This window comes from Lissotriton vulgaris, chromosome 6, assembly GCF_964263255.1.
Source record: "Lissotriton vulgaris chromosome 6, aLisVul1.2, whole genome shotgun sequence".
NCBI lineage: Eukaryota > Metazoa > Chordata > Amphibia > Caudata > Salamandridae > Lissotriton > Lissotriton vulgaris.
In genome coordinates, this window is record NC_141694.1 from 1,211,273,007 (window position 1) to 1,211,295,370 (window position 22,364).

Sequence of the window (22,364 nt, forward strand, 5' to 3'; positions counted from 1 at the left end):
TTATATAGATTTGATCCCAATACTCCCTCTACCTGTTGGTCATGCACTGTCACTCCAGCTGATCTCAAACACATGCTATTTGAATGTCCTTCTATTCATAACTTCTGGATATGAATTTGGCAACAGATAAATACTATTTTTCGTACAAACATCCCATTTTCTTTAATTAATATGTTCCTGGGAAGCATTTCAGAGTATTGGTCATCTCAATATAATGATTTGACTTGCTTCTTGCTGCTGCCTTTCAACAGATTACCAAGTCACAGAAGGATGCGTCAACTGTATCTTTCAGGCATTGTGGTATAGAGTCTGTTGCAATCATAGATTAGATAGAGCATATCTACATCCAGGTATGCTCGCTATTAAAATGGATCTTCTCTGGTTACCAATAACACATTTTTTTTTAATTTTCTGCCAGGACGTGTTCACATAATACTTACATTGAAGAAGTACCTAAACCTCTGTGAATGTATTCATATTATATATAGTACTATATTTGCAGTTTATTTACTCATTTAGAAATATTGTTATATAGTTGTTTGCTTTTTTTCATGGCATATGATTGCTATTTTTCTTTCCATTTTTTGATGGTATATGATTGCTATTTTTCTTTCCATTTCCCTTTTTCTCTTTCTTCTTTTTTTTCTCTTTTCATATATTGAACATTATCATTTTATGCTTATTGGTTATTTCTTCTTTTATTCTATTGTATTTTGCATGCTTTACTAAATAATTTGTACTTTTAAACTTAAAAGGAAAAGGCAGTTGCATACAACAGGTGTGCAGCTGTGCCCTGCACATACACACACCTTCATTTTAGGGACCCATCAATGAAAGCATCATTGGCATAGAAAAAATGCACTTTGCTGATGCCTGTGCAGTACCTGTTCTATTTGTGAGAAAAGTTTGCAACTTTTTATCCAGTGCTTTACATGTTCTGTTCTTGAAGTAAATTTGCATTAGTGGTTTAAGTGGGATGTAAAAAATGGGGATCTGTAAAAGGGGTGTGATAAAAAAAGAATAAGTGCTGAAGAAGGGCAAACGAATATGACTTCAGGTTTCTCCATTCTACTTCATTCAATGTACCTACTATTAACTGGAGAAGCTTAGCTAATATAGTAACTTGATGATATATCACTTTACTATATTTTTACTTTGACCATTAAGAAGATCTCTAACAAAATGTTACTGAATGTCAAAAATGAATAATTGTTATCTGCTTTATAGTACTCAGACCGTGAAATGATGAAATACTGTGCTCAGGATTGTAATATGTGTAGGACTTAAGAAGCAGACATTTACCTCCTTCCAATCCCTGCTCATAATGTTACTGAATGAACTGCACAGTCTGGTGCAGGCCTGTGCTGGGTAGGGGCCAGGGTTGCATCTGGCGGCTGGAGCATGGCTGTGGTCCAGTTACCCAATTTACTATTGCAATTACAGCATGTCCCATTTACCACATGCGAGAAACGACACATTTGGTAAATAAATCCCTATTTCAATTATGCAAGATCATTGAGTACCAGTGGAAAATACCAGCTGAAGATACCTCCAGTCAAAAGCAGTTTACAAAAGTCCCTGAAACCGTAGGGAATGAAAGAAAAGCTGGAAAACAATGGAAAGGAATAACACAAACCTGCACAAAAACAGAGTAGATGCACTGTTTGAGCTGACAAATTTAAATCACACACACATTAACAGTCATGCATGGATGAAGCACTCACAGTACTTCTAGGCCATATGTAAGACTCTGGCTAATCATTGTTCTGCTATAATACATCTTGTACCTTTAGGATGGAAAGAAAGCCCTGAAGCTACGACATCAAAGGACGTAGCAGTAGCAGATGAGAGCCAGGATTGTCAGAGTAAGGCCTGAACCCTTGAACCTTAAGTCAGCTTGAGATCCTAGAGACATACAGATTGAATATAGGTATTATGCATAACAAAGCTTGCATAATTAGGGATACCATGGAATACATTATAGGGATCCACTGCAGCCTTCATTCCTTGAAGTGCTAGCATTATTTGCAACAGACACCACACAATGGACAGTAGCCACGCTCAGCAAAATACAAAACCAAGCAATGAATTCCTTGCTGGGAGTGAGTGGGAAGCACATGTAATTCCCTATATACCCACATAGCCAAAGCTGAAAAAGCAATCTTCTATGCCACATCCAGATTTCCTGATACCCTAGGATAAATTGACTACACTCATATATACCAGGTAGCTAGGATGGAAAGGTACAAGTTGCTCTAACTGTGAAATTAAAAGCACCATATATTTGCAAATGTAGTGTGTCGTGATCCTGTCAAGGGATATTAGTCATAGTACGGTGCCACATCACCCTTAATTGCTTGATTGGTGTGCAGCAGACTATACATTCCTTCAACCTCAAGGTTAGGATTCATTATGAATTTTATAGCTAAACCTCAGTATGTTAGCAATAGCATTAGAGATGTTGCTTCCTATGCAAGCACATACATAGACCAATGTAAACAGGTGTAACAAGTTACACCAGTCACTCTTCACAAAGATGTTTTAAGTCATATCAACTGTTGTCTACTTTGTGTACTTCCATTACAACTCCCATGTCTCTGACCTTAGATTTCTCCAATCTTCATTCATATCATCCAATCTGGAAATTGTTGAAAATATCATTATTTCTTCTTCCCACTATTTGAGGTAGAACTGAGGAAGAGCACCACAACCAGTTAACATGTTTTCATGCCTGTGCTTAGTGACTCAGTTGCACTCCTAGCCTTTCATTGTTCGTAAAGTGTTTTTGTCATTCTCAACGGGATGTGGATATGTTGATATAGCATTGATTTTGGAAAGGGGCGACCACTCGGTCCCCCCGCACGTATGGCAGAGTACCTCGATCCCCCCGGGAAGCCATCTTGGGCGGGAAGCGTGTCTCGGCTGGTATGCCCGAAGCGGCGTAGCCGGGGCGCGCTTTTTCCCGCCCTAGAGTGGGCTGGCCTAGACACTGACGCGGCTGGCTACGCCCTCGGGGCAGGCAGGGGCGGGTTTACGCCCGCCCTGAAGACGGATAAAAGGGGACGCAAGACCAGAAGGCATCCTCTTGTTCCTGTGCTCTGAAGCTGCACCTCCTCGCTGCACGTGAGCTCGAGACGGAACGAAGAGCCAATTTTGAGCGTTTTAATCTTTCTTTTTTCTTACAGATACTCTGTCGGAGAAATGCCCAAGAAAGGCGGAAAGAGAATGACGACTGAACAGATGCTTCGGGTCCTCATGAAGGAGATGACCGAGCTGAAGAAGCGGGTGGCGGAGAGAGAGGGGGAAGGGGGGCCGGAACGTCCTTCGGCTGGAGTAGCCCCAGGAGGGAGAGCCAAGAGGCCAAGGAGGGGACCAGCTGGGGGAGACGTCCCGGTTCCCCGTACCCCGCTCGAAGCGCCAACCCCAGTACCCGTGGAGGGGAATCTGATTCCCGTGGTGGTCACCCCGGTGTCCAATGAAGATATGCCGCTCGAGCTGGCAGCACAACTTGCAGCGTGGTTGGGCGAAAGTAGTGAGGGCGCCACGGCTGTCGACGCGCAGGCGCTGATGAAGCAATTGCGCGAGAAACGGGATGCAGCCAAGGTGTCCGCGCCGGCTGCAGTAGTTGACAAGCCACAAGGGATGATTACGACCGCAGAGGCAGCGTCCGGTGCAGGTAAGCGGCCATTGCCGATTGCAAGGGATGAGTCAGCACCCTCTCGTAGAGAAAGGTTGGGTCAACATGTGCCTTTGGCAATTAAAGAGAAGATTTGGGCGGGGGAATATGTGAACATCTTCTCGTTGCTTGTTGATCATTATGAGGTGGAGCATGTTAAGGGCCAGAAAGACCTCATGCATCCGAGTGTTTGGCGCGCAAAAATGGCCGCCTTTAAAGTGAATGAGAATATTGGCAATTGGGGCAAAGCATGGGGGATTTTTACGTCGATCTTGGGGGAACGTAGGCCCGAGTTGCTTTCCGAGTTGCCGACCTATCAGTCGCGAATCATGGGGTACTCGACGTCACACCAGGGTAACCATTGGTTCTGCTACGATAATCTTTTTAGAAAGGCTAAAGAGCATAATAAAAGCTTAACCTGGGATTGTTACGATTCTTTGACATGGGATAAAATGAAGGAGACAGGTATGTTGAAAATGCCATTGGTAGGGAGTAATGTTGGCGAATCCTCCCGCCAAAATGCGGGGACGCCCTTTCGATCAGGTACGGGTACCGACGATTACTCGAGACCTGCCAGCAATACAGGGAAAAGGGGGTTCTGCTGGAATTTCAACAGAGGTAAATGTACTAGGCCCCAGGGATCGTGTAAATTTAAACACGAATGTAGTGGGTGTGGGTCGTCCCATCCTGAGTCCACGTGCAGAGCCAAAACGGGTGATAACGGCGGTAGAGGAGGCGCCAAACAGGTCTAACATAGTCCGAGGGGCGCCTTTACCTACCCCGATTGATACCTTGGCGATGATTCCCTGGCTCAGTGAATACCCGGATCGTACTTCTGCTGGGGTGCTGCGGAACGGGTTTTCGTATGGTTTCCGCATCCCAGTAGGGGACTTTCAGGGTGTGGAGAAGTGTAAAAATCAACTTTCGGTCCTGCAGCATACGACCGTGGTACAGGATAAGATCCGGAAAGAGGTTACTCGAGGTCGGGTTGCCGGCCCGTTTAGTGTACCCCCGGTGCAGAATTTTGTTTGTTCTCCTTTAGGGGTGGTCCCCAAGAAGGACCCGGGTGAGTTCCGACTGATTCATAATTTATCAGCTCCACGTGGTCTTTCTGTAAACGATGCAATAGACCCGGAAGTGTGTTCGGTGCGGTACGCATCCTTCGATGAGGCCGTAGCCATTTTGAATCGCCTGGGGCCCGGGGCGCTGATGGCGAAGTCAGATATCGAGTCAGCGTTCCGATTGCTCCCGGTACACCCAGACGACCAGCGTCTCCTAGGTTTCATGTTTCAGGGTCATTATTACATGGATAGGTGTATGCCGATGGGGTGCTCTATATCTTGTGCCTATTTCGAGAAATTCAGTAGTTTTCTACAATGGGTCTTCACAAAGAGGACGGGTTTCCAACATGTAATGCATTACCTTGATGATTTTCTGTTCCTTGGGGCAGCCGGGGATCTCGAATGTGGCCAGGCCTTGGCCGAATTTTGTGTGCTAATGAAGCAGTTTGGTGTGCCATTGGCACCAGGTAAGACGGTGGGTCCTGCGACTTGCCTCGAGTTTCTGGGGATCGAGTTAGACTCCAGTGAGGGTTGTTTTCGTTTACCAGCTGACAAAGTGGGGAAGTTCAGGGCAGCCCTGCAAATGTGTATAAATGGATCTAAAGTTACGCTGCATCAATTACAGCAGTTGGTGGGACAGTTGAATTTTGCCCTGAGGGTTATACCGATGGCCCGCCCCTTTTCCCGTTCAATTGCCCAAGCTATGGTCGGCCTAAAGGAGGGTCATCATCGCACGAGGCTATCGGCTGAGGTCCGCCAGGACATGCGCATTTGGTTAGCATTTCTGGCGGATTTTAATGGTCGAGTCGTCTGGAACAAACCGGCCGTGTCCTCTGAAGAGCTGGGGCTATGGACAGATTCGGCAGGTAGCATAGGTTTTGGTGCCATCTTCGGCACAAAATGGTCGGCACAAAGATGGCCGGCATGGTGGCATGACAATGGACTGACAAGTAATATTGCTTTCCTGGAACTTTTCCCCATTTTGGTGGCCCTGAGAACCTGGCCCGAAGGGTTCAAAGATCACTCTGTGGTATTTTGGTCTGACAATATGACCGTGGTCGAGTGCATCAATAGCCAGGCAGCACGATGTAAACTGATTTTAAGACTGCTCAAAGAAATTGTCTTACTGTGTATGCAACTGAATGTGCTATTCAGAGCAAAACATGTCCCGGGGGTAATGAATCAGGCGGCTGATGCACTGTCTCGTTTTCATATGCAGGCTTTCTCGGGTTTCCTTCCCACAGCGGACCCAGAGCCGGCACCCTTTCCCGAAGCTCTCTGGTCTCTCGGTGCCCCGAACTTCGTCACCTCGTGGGAGAGAGCCTAGCACCAAGGACAAGGAAGGCATATGAAGGGGCATTTCGGTCCTATTTAGCCTTTTTGGGGACTGATAGAGAGGGACTTTGGGGCCACGAGGAATGGGTAGTGAATTTTCTGATGTCCTTACGTAGGGCTGGGAAATCGGTGGCTACCTCCCAGAGGCATCGTGCTGCCATTTCCTTTGTTGCCAGGGCTCATGGTATCCAGGACCCGACAGCGTCTTTCATTGTACAGAAAGCGCTGCGTGGGTGGCAACGCCTTGAGGGTCGCAGAGTAGATGAGAGGCGCCCGATAGGTTTGGATAGGTTGGCCCAGTTGTTGGCCACACTCCCTGCCACATGTTCATCTCAGTTTGAGACGGTGTTGTTCCGAGCCGCTTTTACGCTGGCATTTCATGGGGCGATGCGGGTAAGCGAACTGGTGGCAAGGAACAAACGGGATGTGACAGGGGGTTTGTGCCAGGAACACGTTCAGATCAGAGGAGAGACAATGACTGTCTCCTTTGTCAGGTCCAAGACCGATCAAGATGGGATGGGTGACTGCGTAATCATACGCAGGATTCCCGGGTCCTCCATGTGTCCGGTAAAGTGTTTAGAAGACTACCTAGCACGAAGGGTGGCATCATGGGGGGGGACCTTGTTGAGACACGCGGACGCCACCCCACTGACGAAATTTCAGTTTCAAAAACAATGGCCCAATCCGTGTTTGTTGGTTGGATCAATCAATCATATGCTCACAGTTTATCACTTTAGAAATTCAACGAGGATTAAAGTTATTTACCTCCAAGATGATTAAATCATGAAATGTTCATTCTACGGGGAAAACAACCACCTGTCACAACTCATTTATTTACAAAAGAAGGAGTTTTAATAGAATACTCCGAATACAGCGACACATTTATTTATATACATTTTTACAATATTCACAGCGAACGGTAAAGGAAAGAGCTAGTGCTTCTATAAGGGTGCCAGAAAAAAGAGAAAAATGGTGGTTTAAAGGAAAAGGGGTGTAAGCCTCGAATGAAACAGTGACATAAGATTAAATGAACTTAAGAGAAAGGCTGGTATTTATCCAGCGTATTAAATAAACAGGCCACTGTTGGTGTCAGTCCAATTATTTAGACAATCATACAGTCTTGACTGGCATGTATGATGTTCAAAGGGATAGTGGTCCTGATGGTTGAAAAAAGGGGGGCGTCCGACGTTTCGACCCGTCTTGTGGTGCTAGGGTAACTGGGGACCTCGACCTGCGGGTCTTCCTCAGGACGTAAAAGGCAAAGCCTTTGTACCGTAGCTAAAACGCTGTAGGCCCAAATTGCTTTGATGGGGGATTCACAATCCTCGTGTGTCTAGAAGGACGTGAAGGGAATGGCCACGGTCACACTCCCAAATATGTTGCAAGCTGGCAACAGTGAAGCGAAACAGTCGAAGGCTGTTCTCAAACGTGAACTTGCTTGTAACTGTAGTAGTTCATGTTAGCGTGTCCCCGTGTGGAAAGAATACAGGATCGTCCTGGTGATTCTCTTAACTTTTTGATGGACGTTTGTCCGCACGGGTAGGTAGAGATTCCAATGGTCAGTTTACAATATGCGGGCGAGAGGTTGTTAGGTAGGTCTCTTCTCGCCAGCCTCCAATCATGTGTGGTGTTACGCGCACATCGCCATGTCCGCACTGTCCGTTAACCATAGAGTGAGTCTGTCCACGATGTCTATTCACCCTTGAGCGCTATAAACGTCGATATGACGTCATTACGCTGTGTGTAATCGGAAGCCGGCGAGTCAGTGTCAACAACCCGTACACATCTATGGTTAACGGACAGTGCGGACATGGCGATGTGCGCGTAACACCACACATGATTGGAGGCTGGCGAGAAGAGACCTACCTAACAACCTCTCGCCCGCATATTGTAAACTGACCATTGGAATCTCTACCTACCCGTGCGGACAAACGTCCATCAAAAAGTTAAGAGAATCACCAAGACGATCCTGTATTCTTTCCACACGGGGACACGCTAACATGAACTACTACAGTTACAAGCAAGTTCACGTTTGAGAACAGCCTTCGACTGTTTCGCTTCACTGTTGCCAGCTTGCAACATATTTGGGAGTGTGACCGTGGCCATTCCCTTCACGTCCTTCTAGACACACGAGGATTGTGAATCCCCCATCAAAGCAATTTGGGCCTACAGCGTTTTAGCTACGGTACAAAGGCTTTGCCTTTTACGTCCTGAGGAAGACCCGCAGGTCGAGGTCCCCAGTTACCCTAGCACCACAAGACGGGTCGAAACGTCGGACGCCCCCCTTTTTTCAACCATCAGGACCACTATCCCTTTGAACATCATACATGCCAGTCAAGACTGTATGATTGTCTAAATAATTGGACTGACACCAACAGTGGCCTGTTTATTTAATACGCTGGATAAATACCAGCCTTTCTCTTAAGTTTATTTAATCTTATGTCACTGTTTCATTCGAGGCTTACACCCCTTTTCCTTTAAACCACCATTTTTCTCTTTTTTCTGGCACCCTTATAGAAGCACTAGCTCTTTCCTTTACCGTTCGCTGTGAATATTGTAAAAATGTATATAAATAAATGTGTCGCTGTATTCGGAGTATTCTATTAAAACTCCTTCTTTTGTAAATAAATGAGTTGTGACAGGTGGTTGTTTTCCCCGTAGAATGAACATTTCATGATTTAATCATCTTGGAGGTAAATAACTTTAATCCTCGTTGAATTTCTAAAGTGATAAACTGTGAGCATATGATTGATTGATCCAACCAACAAACACGGATTGGGCCATTGTTTTTGATAATACTGACTACCCAGGTCCAACAACCGTTTTGGGTTACCCCATTTTTATAATGAAATTTCAGTTTCAGCGGGTGCTTGCGATGTCAATTGCCGCTGCGGGCTTGAACCCGGGCGAGTTTGGGACCCATTCCTTTCGGATAGGGGCTGCTACGGAAGCTACAGCTAGGGGTCTTAATGTTGAACAAGTGAAACGAGTGGGGCGTTGGTCCTCCAAGTGTTATAAGAGGTATGTGCGGTTGCACATGTTGTGAAGCTGTAATGATGTACTCACGCTTCTTCTCTTTGTTTGGTTTTCAGTTGCGCAAGCCTACGAGGCGGGGCGGACTATGCAGTCGACCCAACACCGGGCCAGCGGTCAGACATCACCGGCTGTGAAAAAGGAGGTGTGGGTCGTGGGCCACTCATACGTGAGGCGTGCCGCGGACGTATTCAAAGCAGGTGACATGATTCACGTAGCTGGGGAATACGGGTACAGTGTGTCCTTCTACGGAAGAGGCGGTCTCTGTATTGACCAGTTTCAAGCATTTTTCGAGGGTTTGTTAGGGCGGACGAGGTCACCGCCGTCTATAGTCATAGTACATCTAGGGGGCAATGATTTGGTCACCACCGGTAGACGACTTCTCCTGGAGGCAATGCTTTCCACTGTAAGTTGGTTGGCGAGGAGAGTTCCGGGGTGCACAATTGCATGGTCCCATATGATCCCACGAAAGGTGTGGCGAGGGGCTATTTCTGTTCCTGCTTTGAATCACTCTGTGAGAAAGCTTAATAACAAAGTGAGTAGGTTGTTCCGTTCCAGGACATTGCATTCTATTTCGCATGGCTGTATTAATGATGACAGTATGTATTTGGGGGATGGTGTGCATTTGTCTCGGGTGGGGAATGAGTTACTCATAGGAGACTTCTTAGCATGGTTAAAAACGTTAAAACATGACCTTTAGGTAGGAGCTTTGTGGGGGGTCCGGATAGCCGGTCAACTATCCGGCCTGTGGCGGTAAGGTCATGATCGGTGAGCACTAATTGGAAGATCCCTATGAGTGGGCGTCACCCAACACGGATGGGAGCGCTCGGGAGAGGTGGCCATAGGCCCCTCAACGGGGAGGCAGTCCCTTCTAAGGATGGGTCGCCGAAAGAAAAGGAAAGGCGGTCAAGGCCCCTTCCTGTGTAGGAGGGGTTACAGCCCCCTCCTGGGGAATTTCCCGGGGCCAGTGACGTCTGCGACGGCAGATGTGGTAAGTTGTGCGGGGTTTGGGGGGGGGGGTCTACGCTACCTTCTAGATACCTCACACGAGTCCTCGAACGACCTTTAAGTGGCGTCGAGTTTTATTGGTGCCCCCGTCAAGTCAAAGGGAAATTGGTAGTTGCACTTGAGGTACGCCTCAGTGCTGTCGCCCCTCACAAGTGGGGGGGGTATTTCTGGTTAGGGATCTTGACACCGGTTACGACCTTGCCGTTGGCCCTTAAACGTTAGGATGTACAATTTCATAATTTCGAGTAAATGTTTGTAGGATGTTAGTTCGGCTAGGAGAACCTCTGTATTAGAGAATCTGTTAAGGTTAGCCAAACATCGCAATGTGGTAATGAAATTGTACATTAATATGAAACTGTTTAATGTTTTAATTTTGTTTTAATAAATACGGCCGGGAGGGTCACTCCCTCCCTCTTCCAAAAACTTCAAGAACTGTTTCCGGTTTCCCTCCTTTGGGGATTGTGTTGAGAGGGGGTGGCGGGTATCTCAGCCATATGGAAAGGGGTGACCACTCGGTCCCCCCGCACGTATGGCAGAGTACCTCGATCCCCCCGGGAAGCCATCTTGGGCGGGAAGCCTGTCTCGGCTGGTATGCCCGAAGCGGCGTAGCCGGGGCGCGCTTTTTCCCGCCCTAGAGTGGGCTGGCCTAGACACTGACGCGGCTGGCCACGCCCTCGGGGCAGGCAGGGGCGGGTTTACGCCCGCCCTGAAGACGGATAAAAGGGGACGCAAGACCAGAAGGCATCCTCTTGTTCCTGTGCTCTGAAGCTGCACCTCCTCGCTGCACGTGAGCTTGAGACGGAACGAAGAGCCAATTTTGACCCACCCACCAGCCCCTGATGACAGCCAGTTGTTTGGAATAAAAGTTGATGGATAACTCTAATTTCGTTTACAGGTCGTGGTATTATCGTGTTGATTTTGAGTGTGTAATAAAGAATGGTCTATTTCATTTATGTCTTGTGATTAAAGAAATTCATTTATTTGCTTTTAATATGGTCGTAATGCCAATGTATTTTTAGTTTAATAGGATTAGTTAGCATTGTCGTATTTATTTTGGTCGGGCGGTAAGGTCATGATCGGTGAGCACTAATTGGAAGATCCCTATGAGTGGGCTTCACCCAACACGGATGGGAGCGCTCGGGAGAGGTGGCCATAGGCCCCTCAACGTGGAGGCGGTCCCTTCTAAGGATGGGTCGCCGAAAGAAAAGGAAAGGCGGTCAAGGCCCCTTCCTGTGTAGGAGGGGTTACAGCCCCCTTCTGGGGAATTTCCCGGGGCCAGTGACGTCTGCGACGGCAGATGTGGTAAGTTGTGCGGGGTTTGGGGGGGGTCTACGCTACCTTCTAGATACCTCACACGAGTCCTCGAACGACCTTTAAGTGGCGTCGAGTTTTATTGGTGCCCCCGTCAAGTCAAAGGGAAATTGGTAGTTGCACTTGAGGTACGCCTCAGTGCTGTCGCCCCTCACAAGTGGGGGGGTATTTCTGGTTAGGGATCTTGACACCGGTTACGACCTTGCCGTTGGCCCTTAAACGTTAGGATGTACAATTTCATAATTTCAAGTAAATGTTTGTAGGATGTTAGTTCGGCTAGGAGAACCTCTGTATTAGAGAATCTGTTAAGGTTAGCCAAACATCGCAATGTGGTAATGAAATTGTACATTAATATGAAACTGTTTAATGTTTTAATTTTGTTTTAATAAATACGGCCGGGAGGGTCACTCCCTCCCTCTTCCAAAAACTTCAAGAACTGTTTCCGGTTTCCCTCCTTTGGGGATTGTGTTGAGAGGGGGTGGCGGGTATCTCAGCCATATGTCTACTATCTCCTTCCACAGCTTGTTCGTGATTTCAGAGGCAGTCTTCAGTATAGGATGGTACATTGGACAGTCATGGAGGCATATTTACAAGCCCCTTTTGCCACCACAACGTAACTTTTTAAGACGTGCGGTGGTGATAGGGGCGTTATGTTATTTACAAGGCAGCATTAAGCACTTAACGTGGCTTAACACTGCCTTGTAAATAAGGCACCCTTTCATGCTACACTTAGCATGAAAGGGGAGGGCAATGGGTGTTGCTGCAGGCATTCCACCGCAACTCCCATTGATTGTGATGCCGCCCCCTTTTTACAAGGGTGGCATAAATAGGAGGCAGCAACAAAATTAAGACCAGGGAAAACCTGGTCTTAAACAGGTAAAACAAGGAGAAATTATTTATTTCTCCTAGTTTTTGCTGTTTCTATGTGTGCTGCATTGTGCAGCGCACATAGAAACAGCAAAACGCGATTGATTGTTTATGTGCAGGAAGGTGTCCCTTTCTCCACATAAACATTCATTGAAAAAAATGACTTGTTGCAGCTTCTATGTGTTCTGCATTAAGCAGCACACACAGAAGATACAAAGCACCATTCCTGATAGTGCTTGAGAACTAACCCTTCCTGTGAGACTAATTAAATAGGTTATTATTCACCTCTGCAGGCTGCTGAATGTTTCCGGGAAGAGTTATTTGTAAGGTATACACATGTTCTGGTCCCTTAAAAGGGAGGCACACACCTTACGTCCTAGTGTGCCCAGTTCAGCTGTCATTGTCAAATTTCTTTTTCTTTTTTAATGGTGAGCAGTATGATGTGTAGAGTCAATGTCTAATGTGATTTTGTCACCATATTTAAAGTCCTGGTCTTTTATAAGGGGCAAATCTAGTTTGAGAGTCTAGTTTTTTATTAAAATAAAATTGACTAATTTACTTTTGCTTTGTTAGTATAGCGAGGCCTCAATAGGCTGCATGTTTATTTTTCTTGGAAGGAGCTGCGTGTGTTCGTATTTAGTTTTCCTTTACAAAAATATATATGTATTCAGCTGCAAACCACTGTCTCTATTTGCATGCAACAAAATCATGTTTCATTGGCTTCCTGGTAAAAAGATGTTCTGTTGTTGCCACATTGCAAGGCCACTGATCTGAGTCTCAATTAACATGTGAATAATATTTACCTTCAAAAGCAGTTCAGTGTTTCTCTAGTGTTTTTGCAATAATGAAAATTGTAATTTCTTTGTTGTAAAAAATTATGTATCTAACAGTTAATGAGTATAATGTGCAAGTATGTGTCATTTTAAAATAATAATGTGATTGGTTTACTGTGTAAGTAATATTTTACAAAATATTCTGCTGTGATGATTGTCTGCTTTCATTGTCCAGATTATTCCCCCCAAAAAGGCACTTGGGTTGCTGCTTAGAGAGGGCTAAATGCTTGTGGTTCATTATGTATCTAGGGCTTATTTTGTATATTTTGATTGCCAGATGTGCACTGTTTACTTAATTTCCTAAACGCACCTTGCAGTACTATATTTATTATAATTTTGGATTATTCCCACAATCGTAAATATTGTATTCTTGATTTCTGCATTGATACTATTATTTTAATAAATCCACAATTTTGAGTACTGGAAAGGACTTGTTGTGCAGGTTTTCTTAATGGTCTTAAGTGAGAGTTAGAGAAAAGGATCCTTCTTTCCTGCTTATCCACACTTCTTAATAAGATGCGGGATATCAAGACTATATTTAGTGCAGCAGGTGCAGTGGTACTTGATCTGTGGACCATGAGTAGCTCACTGCGACCTAAAGATGGCTGTCATTTACTACCAAACCAAGGGTTAAAGAGTCCATTTTCCTTAGTTGCTTCAGAGCCCATTGTACCCATTATGATGACACTGGTTTTTAAGCTACAAATCATTGTTAAAAGGTGCGTTACTCCAATTGATTTTTGAAAGCACACCATATCTTGTTGTTAAATAAAAGCAAGGTAAAAGCATCATGCTATAAGGTGTATATGTGTCAGATGGTAAGTCGTCTTTTGCTGGCTTTTCCCAATAACGTCATAAGCATCCATCACCCTCTCACTAGTATTAACAAGAAAAGCTTAATCACGGTCCCAGGAGCTACTGAAAATAAAGGGTTCACAGGGATGTAGCTAGGATGTTCGGCCCTCGTGTAGTAATGGTTTTAGCATTTACAAAGCCTTTGATTCTGAAAATCAGAGGGTTTGAAAATGTTAAAAAACATTTCTTTTAAAACGTGCAAAGCGCGTTTAGTGATTTGGATTTTTTTTCCAAATGGTTAAATGTTTTATGGAAACCATTAGGAATTAGTGTTTGGAAGAGACGTGTTAAGGGTGTCCTTTCCAAAGACTAACCTATAGATTCATCAAGCCTCCGTTCTGCGATTTCTTATTAGCGAAAAATAAGGATTCGCTAATAAGGAATAGCAAAAGGCAATGCATGAAGAACTCGTTAAAAAAATAGCGATTTCTTAACATTCCTTAATTGCGACTCACAAATTGCGAGTTGCAATTAAGAAATACCTCCCCATTCATTCCTATGGGCCTGGAGGCCTATAGGAATGAATGGAAAGACATTCTCAATTTGCGATTCTCAATTAGAGAATCGCAAATTGAGATTGCAATTTCAAGGGTGTCAGGGTGTCAAAAGGACACCCTGTTGCACCCCTGAAATCTGCATATGGGTACATCTTGCACACACACATGCACATGCTTCATGGTAATTTGCTCCCCCTATTAGCGAAATCGCTATTTTCTTTACTTTATTGCATTGCATTTAAGGAATCTCAATTTGAGATTCCTTAAATGCAATCGCAATTTAAGTAATCGCAATTTTGCGATTTCTTAAATTGCGATTTTTGCATTTGGGATGATGAATCCCAAATGCAAAAATACCGGTCGCAAAGGGGCAGATTCATAGGCCCACATGCATCATTGTGTCATTTTGCATTTCTTAATTTGCGAAAAATAAGGAATCGCAAATTAAGAAGTGCAAAATGCTATGCATCATTTTTTTCGGTATTTCTTTGTGATTCGGTAAAAATCGCAATTTTTACCGAATCCCAAAGAAATACCGAATTTTTAAGTTAATTTTCGCAATTCCCATTGATTCCTATGGGCCAAAAGGCCCATAGGAGTCAATGCAAATTGCGAGTGTCACTTAGAAAATTTCATGGGTGCAGGGGGGGGTCCAAAGGACCCCCCCATGCACCCCTGAAATGTATTTTTCGCATCATGTTGCACACACACATGTCCTAAGGACATGTGTGTCCGTAACATGAATGTTGAAAAAAAAGCATTTTCAACATTTTAAACACTTTTTCCAAATTTACCGAGTGGTTCAACCACTCGGTAAATTTGGCACCCTATTTGCGAATTTTCACTTTTTAAAATAATGATGCATTGCTTTTAAGAAATCGCACATCTGCGACTTCTTAAAAGCACCCGCAATTTTAGAATTCGCAAACATGTTACGAATTCTAAAATTGCTTCATGCATCCCAAAAAGCACTTTTGCATTCGCAAACGGCCGATTTTAAGGAATCGCACCGTTTGCGAATGAAAAAGTGCTTGATGCATGTGGGCCTGAGAATCTGCCCGTTTGCGACCGGTTTTAGCTTGATGTATCTATGCCTAATTTCTTAAGGTATGTAATAATGTTTTAAAGATGAAATCTGAAAGCAAAACATTAATATTTTACCACCACTGAAATGGAGGTGATATAACTTTCGCAAGTGACCCCTTCCCCTTTGAGATTCAAGAAAATATTTTTAGAAAAAGGCAGTGGTGGACAGGACCATTGCTTACTAATAAGCAAACATTACATTTTTCTTTTCAAATGTATCCTGCTTCCTATTTCGGAAAACTGACTGCATTGAAAATAAAAAGATTGCTTTATTCAGAAAGCAGTCAAAGGCATGGTGGTTTGATGATGCCAATCACAGTGGGTTGCAATTTGTGAACGACGTCATTAATATTTATGAAGTACGAACCCATCTATTAACAAATAGGACGGATCTCGCAATATAAATGCATTCGGAAAAAGTTGATGTGCAAATTCCAACCATTATTACCATATGTGTTTTTAGTCCATGAGGCCCTTAGTGGTGACCCAGCGCCATCCAATTTAATGGTGGCCTCCTTACAGATGCCTAGTCGTCTCCATAAATATGAGCAAGTTGGATGTGCTGTGCACGAGAGTAAAGTTTGAAAGACTGATTGCCAAATGATACCTGTTCTCCTTGTGCTGCATACACCTAGGTAGCTGTTGGATGTGCAATTTGGGCAACATGTGCACTTTGTATGTCCTTGTACTCACGGATCCAGAAAGCTGCACATTATTTGAATTTCTAAGAATGCAAATATTCTCTCACGAGCAGATATAATATTTCTTCAAGGTCCACACTTACAGTGGCCACCGAGCAGTCAAAAGGTGAAAATGCAAGGGGTCCTTACTAATCAGGCTTCAGGTAATGATAGCTGTAGAAAAGTGCTCTTTTTGTATGAGCACCCCCCACATTTTGCTCCAAGACTGATGGTCATGACTCTAAAAATGTACTGGAGCCAGCTGCCCAGTCCCCAGTGCAAGTGCTCTCTCCCTAAACCTTATACATGTGAATTTGCAACCCCAATTGGCAAGGATTTTGGCCCACTTATAAGTCTCTGGTGTTTGGTACCAAACATACCCAGGCATGGGTATTAAAAGGGGCCCCTGGGTCTGAAGCACTGTGTGTTCCACCCTGAGTGACCCAAGTATATTAATGGCAGCAGCCCTACTATTGCAGACTGCAGGAGCAGTGCAAATTGCTCAATCTAGACTTTGCCCTCACTGTGTGTGGCAACGTCAATGTTCTATTTTTAATATATGCCATTAACCCCTAAGCAAGGGCACCTGTGGCCAGGAGGCAGGGTGCATTATATTAAAGGGGAGTACTTATCAGTGCAAGCTTATATGTCCCTTTAGGGGACTTTACCCTTGAGAGCTACAATAACTGATATGCGGTCCATAGGATAACATGAGCTGCCACCCAGGCAAATCGAGGTCGCCGGTTCCATTATGGTACAGCTGAAACCTGTCATGTTTGGTACCAAACAACATGCCCCAGCCTTTCTTGTGCTCTAGATGCCAGCCTGCATCTTCTGCTGTCAAGACAGGAATCTCACTTCCTGCCAGGAGGTATGAACTCCCCCATGAGTCAGGAACAATGGCCTGGATGAGAAGGAGCTCACACATCCCTCCCTGAGAGGATGGCTAGCGAAGTAGCACATCAAGGTGGTGAGATTCAAAGCCTTGAATGAATGAATATACACTTATAGACCACATGGCTACCAAAGTCCTCCCAGTGCTAGAGACAGAGCCTAAACCGATGAATGTCAACAGATTCAGGGGAGCAACAGCGTCTTCAGACGTTTGAGGAATAAGAGATGGTTGGCCTCAAGCCGAATATGGTCTGGTAGCTGATTCCAAAATTTTGGCCCGATGACGGAAAATAGACGGCCACTGCTCCAAACTCAGTTAACCCTGGGAACAGTTGCAAGATGTTTCTTCACAGAGCGCAGTGATCTTTTTGGGAGGTACGGGGAGATGATGGATTGGAGAATCGGCGGGGCACTAGCCGAAAGAGACTTATGGGCAATGCCCAAGGCCTTAAATTGGATTCTTTCGGCCACTGGCAGACAATGTAGAGAGATGATGTGTGGCTTAGCAGATTCCCGGTTATGAGCCTAAATGAGAAGTCGTGCAGCACAATTTTGGACCATTTGCAGTTTTTTATGGTAGAGCAAGGGGAGCCTAAATAGATCACATTGGCGTAATTAAGCCGCAAAAGGATCAAGGCTTGCACCAGCAGATTCCTAGCATTAAAGGGCAGAAGGGATAGAATCTTCCTAATCATTTTCAGGATGCCATAACAGGTACCTGCCATCCTCCGTGCCGGTTCCCTAAAGTTCAGATGTGGTCCAGCCATACCCCAAGACTTTGTAATTGATCTTTGGGGGGTGGCATAGCACCTAGACATTTAGGCCCGAATCCGGTGATCTCTAGGTTGGCGGTCTTACCCAAGAACATCAATTCGGTTTTAGCAGCATTCAGTTTTAGGAATGAGCCGTCCATCCATGCTGAGACCTTTTCCAGACAGTTGGCCAGGTTGGTCTTATAATTGTCCAAAAGATTGAGGGACACAATAAGCTGAGTGTCATCAGCGTATGTGATGATCCTGACCCCAAAGGGCTCGACCACCTTGAACAAGGGGCCCATATAAACATTAATAAGTGTGGGGCTCCGGGAGGAGCCCTGAGGTACCCCCATCACAGAGGCATCCTTTCAGAGACAGCATTGACATCAAAGTCCTGGAATGACATATCTACCCGAAAAGATGCAAGCCATTTGAGTAGCATTCCAGTCACCTCACTTTTTCTGAGTCTCGCTAACAGAAGTTGATAATTGACCGTGTCAAATGCCGCGCTGAGGTCGAGTAATATGATGGCAGCAGACCCTCCAACATCTAGCATTTTCCTCGATTCTTCGATCACCACTAATAAGGCAGCCTCTGTGCCTTGATGGGGTCTAAAGCCCATTTGGGAGGAATGTAGATGTTCATTCTCCTCCAAAATTGTGGAGAGAACAGAGTTACCATACTTTTCACTTATTTTGGCAATCTCGGGCAGGAGCAAAATTGGGCGATAGTTAGCAAAGATTTCAGGGTCCAGGGTCGGTTTCTTCTAAAGAGCTAAAACCATTGCCTGTTTCCATGAGGAATGAACGATCCCCGAGGAAAAGGAGATATTAACAAGATCCAGAATAACAGGGGCAACAGAATTAAATCCTGATTGAGAATGATGGGGGGGGTGCAATATCAAAAAGGAAACTGGATTTCAAATGATTGAAGTACATTTTTAAAACTTTCATATCCATGGGAGGGATTGATACAATAAGAGGATCTAAAAATTGGGATTGGTCATCAGATAGGGGGGGTACTTGCCAAAACTGATAGTGGGGGAAATGTAGAGAAGATATCTTCAATTTGTTTTATTAAAAAAGTGTGCCAAAATATTACAACACCATCGCTTGGGATATGCAAGCAGGCTGCCCCCAAAGAACAAAACAGCCTCCCCCTTCCCCAGGCACATTTGTACTCAGTTAGACATAAGAATTAGGCATTCAGGAGATGTACTCCACTAGAAATCTATTCACACCTCTAGGGTGGGCTACCCATTCTGTACAGCTATGGAAGATTTCTGCCATTTTTAAAAATGGCAGAATAGACTGTAGAAAAGGTGACATACACACCCCCAGATGTGGTCACCTCAGGGACGGATTAGCCGATAGGGCAAGTAGCCAATTTGCCACTTGCACCTACACCCCTTAATGCACCTAAATCTAGGATTTAGGGCTACCCCTTATACCAGAACTTTGGAACTTGCCACAAAGGACACAGAAAGAGACCTGGGTCTGCAATCGGAGGAGCTACACAAACTAAAGGTGTGATACTCTGCACCTGTGGCAACCTTTCTTGAACTGCATGACTGAGACTCGTCCTGGACCAAAGGCTGATTCCCCCAGATAGAGGGATCTCTTTAATAGCTAAAGGCAACTTCAGGCTCTCACTAGTCCTCTGCACATTGCAGGTAAAACCAACATACTGGAATCAAAGAATCGCGGGCCATCAGGCCCTCTGGGTGATTGCCCAAAAGTTGATGGTTTATGCATTGTGGGAAACTTAGGCATGACCTCCGGAAAGGTTCATGCAAAAAGAACAATTGAAGGATGGAATATTGAACAATGTCAAACCTTCACCCCTAGTACTGAGATCTGGGGCCTAAAGCCATTATTTTTTGCACAACATTCCATTCTAGTTTAGACCCGGTCATATGCAAATCAGTCTTGACCCTATGCCCCATGGAAGCAGTCGGGCTTGGACTACACTGCCAGGTCCTGCTGGCCCGTAATCAAATATCCTGGGGCCGGTTTCAGGGTATCACCCCTCATCAGACAGGCTTCCTTGACTTCAGTGGCATGGTGAGCATGGGTCTGACATCTTGGAATACCATTCCCACTTAGTGTGACAAATGCAAAAAGAAAAATTGATAGACCAAATTGAAACTGCGCTACCTACAAGATGGCACACTCTCAGTGTGCCCCCTGATGTCAGCCCTCTGGAGGGTGTAAGGGAATCTCATGGGACCCCCAGACAATGACTTGCAGGTGGATGTAGTCACTAACTGCACCCGCCTGCAAGGGGTTCTCTAAACCCTCTTAAAAGTACAGGTGTGTTGCCGCCCGCGCTGTGAAACATGAAGCAGCTTCAAAGCAGCCGAGGCGTTTTTCACATGAGTGTACTGCTCCAGGGTATCACAAGTTTGTGGCCGCCATGGTGTCATTGCATTGATCCTGATAAGTTGCGCTTTCTTTTTTTGTAATTTTTTTTCACTACTGCAAGGCCGACCTCTCCTATAGGATAACGTTAGGGTTACCTTATTAAGTTTAATAAGCTATATCAGGTAACCAGTTCATGTTTGGTGTCTTTGGAATTGTATTAAAAAGCCCTCTCCTATAGTAAAGTCGGATTGCAAATTTCTATTCTGAAAAGTTTAGAAAGTTGACATTTTCCTCCTTTAGCCATTTAGTGCCTGCAGCCTGTCCCAAGGTCACATGACTGAGTGTAGCTGCCTATGAGGTTTTGATAATCCTCCTGGAAAGCCATACACAATAGAGAGCTTAGGTGTGCCTGAATGAACCGACGCTGGCAGGATGAAAGGGTGGACCTAGGCACAGCCCTACTTACACTTGAATAGGCTGTGTAATGTCTCCACACAAAGGGCCGCATACCACCTGTAGTTAGCCCGAAGCCAGGGCAGAGAAGGAAGGATGCCTGTGGACTTCATAGGGAAACCTCTAGAAGCTTCTCCCACTTCAAAGGCAGAAGTGGGTGTAAATATTGAACCTCAGACACCAACTCCTCAGTACACATCTGGACCTGTCAATACTCAGCCAGGAAGAAGGTCTGCTGTGCCACTCTGCTGGAGTGCTGACCTGAAGGAACTGCTGCCCTGCTGTTCTGCTCTAATGCCTGCTGCACTCTTGGTTGGGTGACAAGGACTAAGCTTCTATCTGTTGAACCCAGGACTCAAAAGTGACTCCTTGGACTAGTTGGCTGGCCTCCTAACTAGAGCCTCAAGGACAAAAGGCTCCTATAACCTTGACAGCAGCACCTGGACTCTGCCAGCTGTGAGTCCTACATAGCCAAGTGGTGCCACCTCAGTTATGGACCCTTGGATTGGGTCTGGAGGTTCTCGGCCAGCCCATCTGTGGACCCATCCAAGGAGATGCATCTCTTTTGCTGTGTGGCACAACCTGAGAAAAACTGACGTACTCTAAAGATTACCCATGTAATTCTGATATCCATGCTAGGCGATTAACCTGGGGATTATGAATCCTAGGGACAACCGCCCTGAACTTGCCTTTACTCCTCCCATTGAAAACTTTACTCAGAGAAAGTATAATAATAAACACAGGGCACATGACCTAACCTTGATATATCTGCATACCCTATCCCTGTGAAACACCAATTGGAAATCTTCCATCTCTTGGATTCCTGCCAAACCAGATATACTTTTCCTAACTGAAACGTGGCTTTCTCAGAAATCCAACCCAGACATTCTCACTGGTCTTCCTAGCCACTACTACATCCTTCAGACCAATCGGCCTCTTGAGAAAACTGGGGGATGGAGTACAGCTATAATTCATCAAGAGTTGAAGTTCACTACTCTCACAGCAATAGATATCACCTCTGTGGAAAGCCTAGTCAATAAACTTAAATCCTCCATCCCTTGATCTGTGTATAGTTTTACAGATCCCCTCACAACATGCCTCTCTTCCCTCAATTATTGGCAGAACATGTATGTCATTTAGTAATCCACAATGCCAAAATATTATTAATTGGGGATTTTAGATATTGGGTAAATAATGAGTTGGAAGGCCCACACTGAACAGAAGTGTACAACCTTCTTGACTGGCTGAATTTCATCGAACATGTGGCATTTTTCCATCATTGGAGACTTAAATCTGCATTTTGACAACTCCATCAGTCCCTCAGTATCCAGTTTCTTGGCAGACCTCGAGGCACTCCAGCTGAATCAGTTGGTGGCGCAGCCCACCCACTCAGGGGGTCATACCCTTGATCCGTTTTTCACTAATCTTACGGAAGCCTGCGTCACCAGCTACACACCTCTGGCATGGACTGATCATTATTTGATACAGATCCACTGCCCTATCGTGGCTATCCAACCTAAGCCAGTAGTGTGCTCGGTTCCAAGACGACGCTGGAACAAACTTAAGCTGGATGAGTTTTTCCACCTCCTATCGGCGGTCCCGCTTGACTTCTTGGGTTCGCCTGATCAGGTCTATGACAGGTTTTGCGACTGGGTCT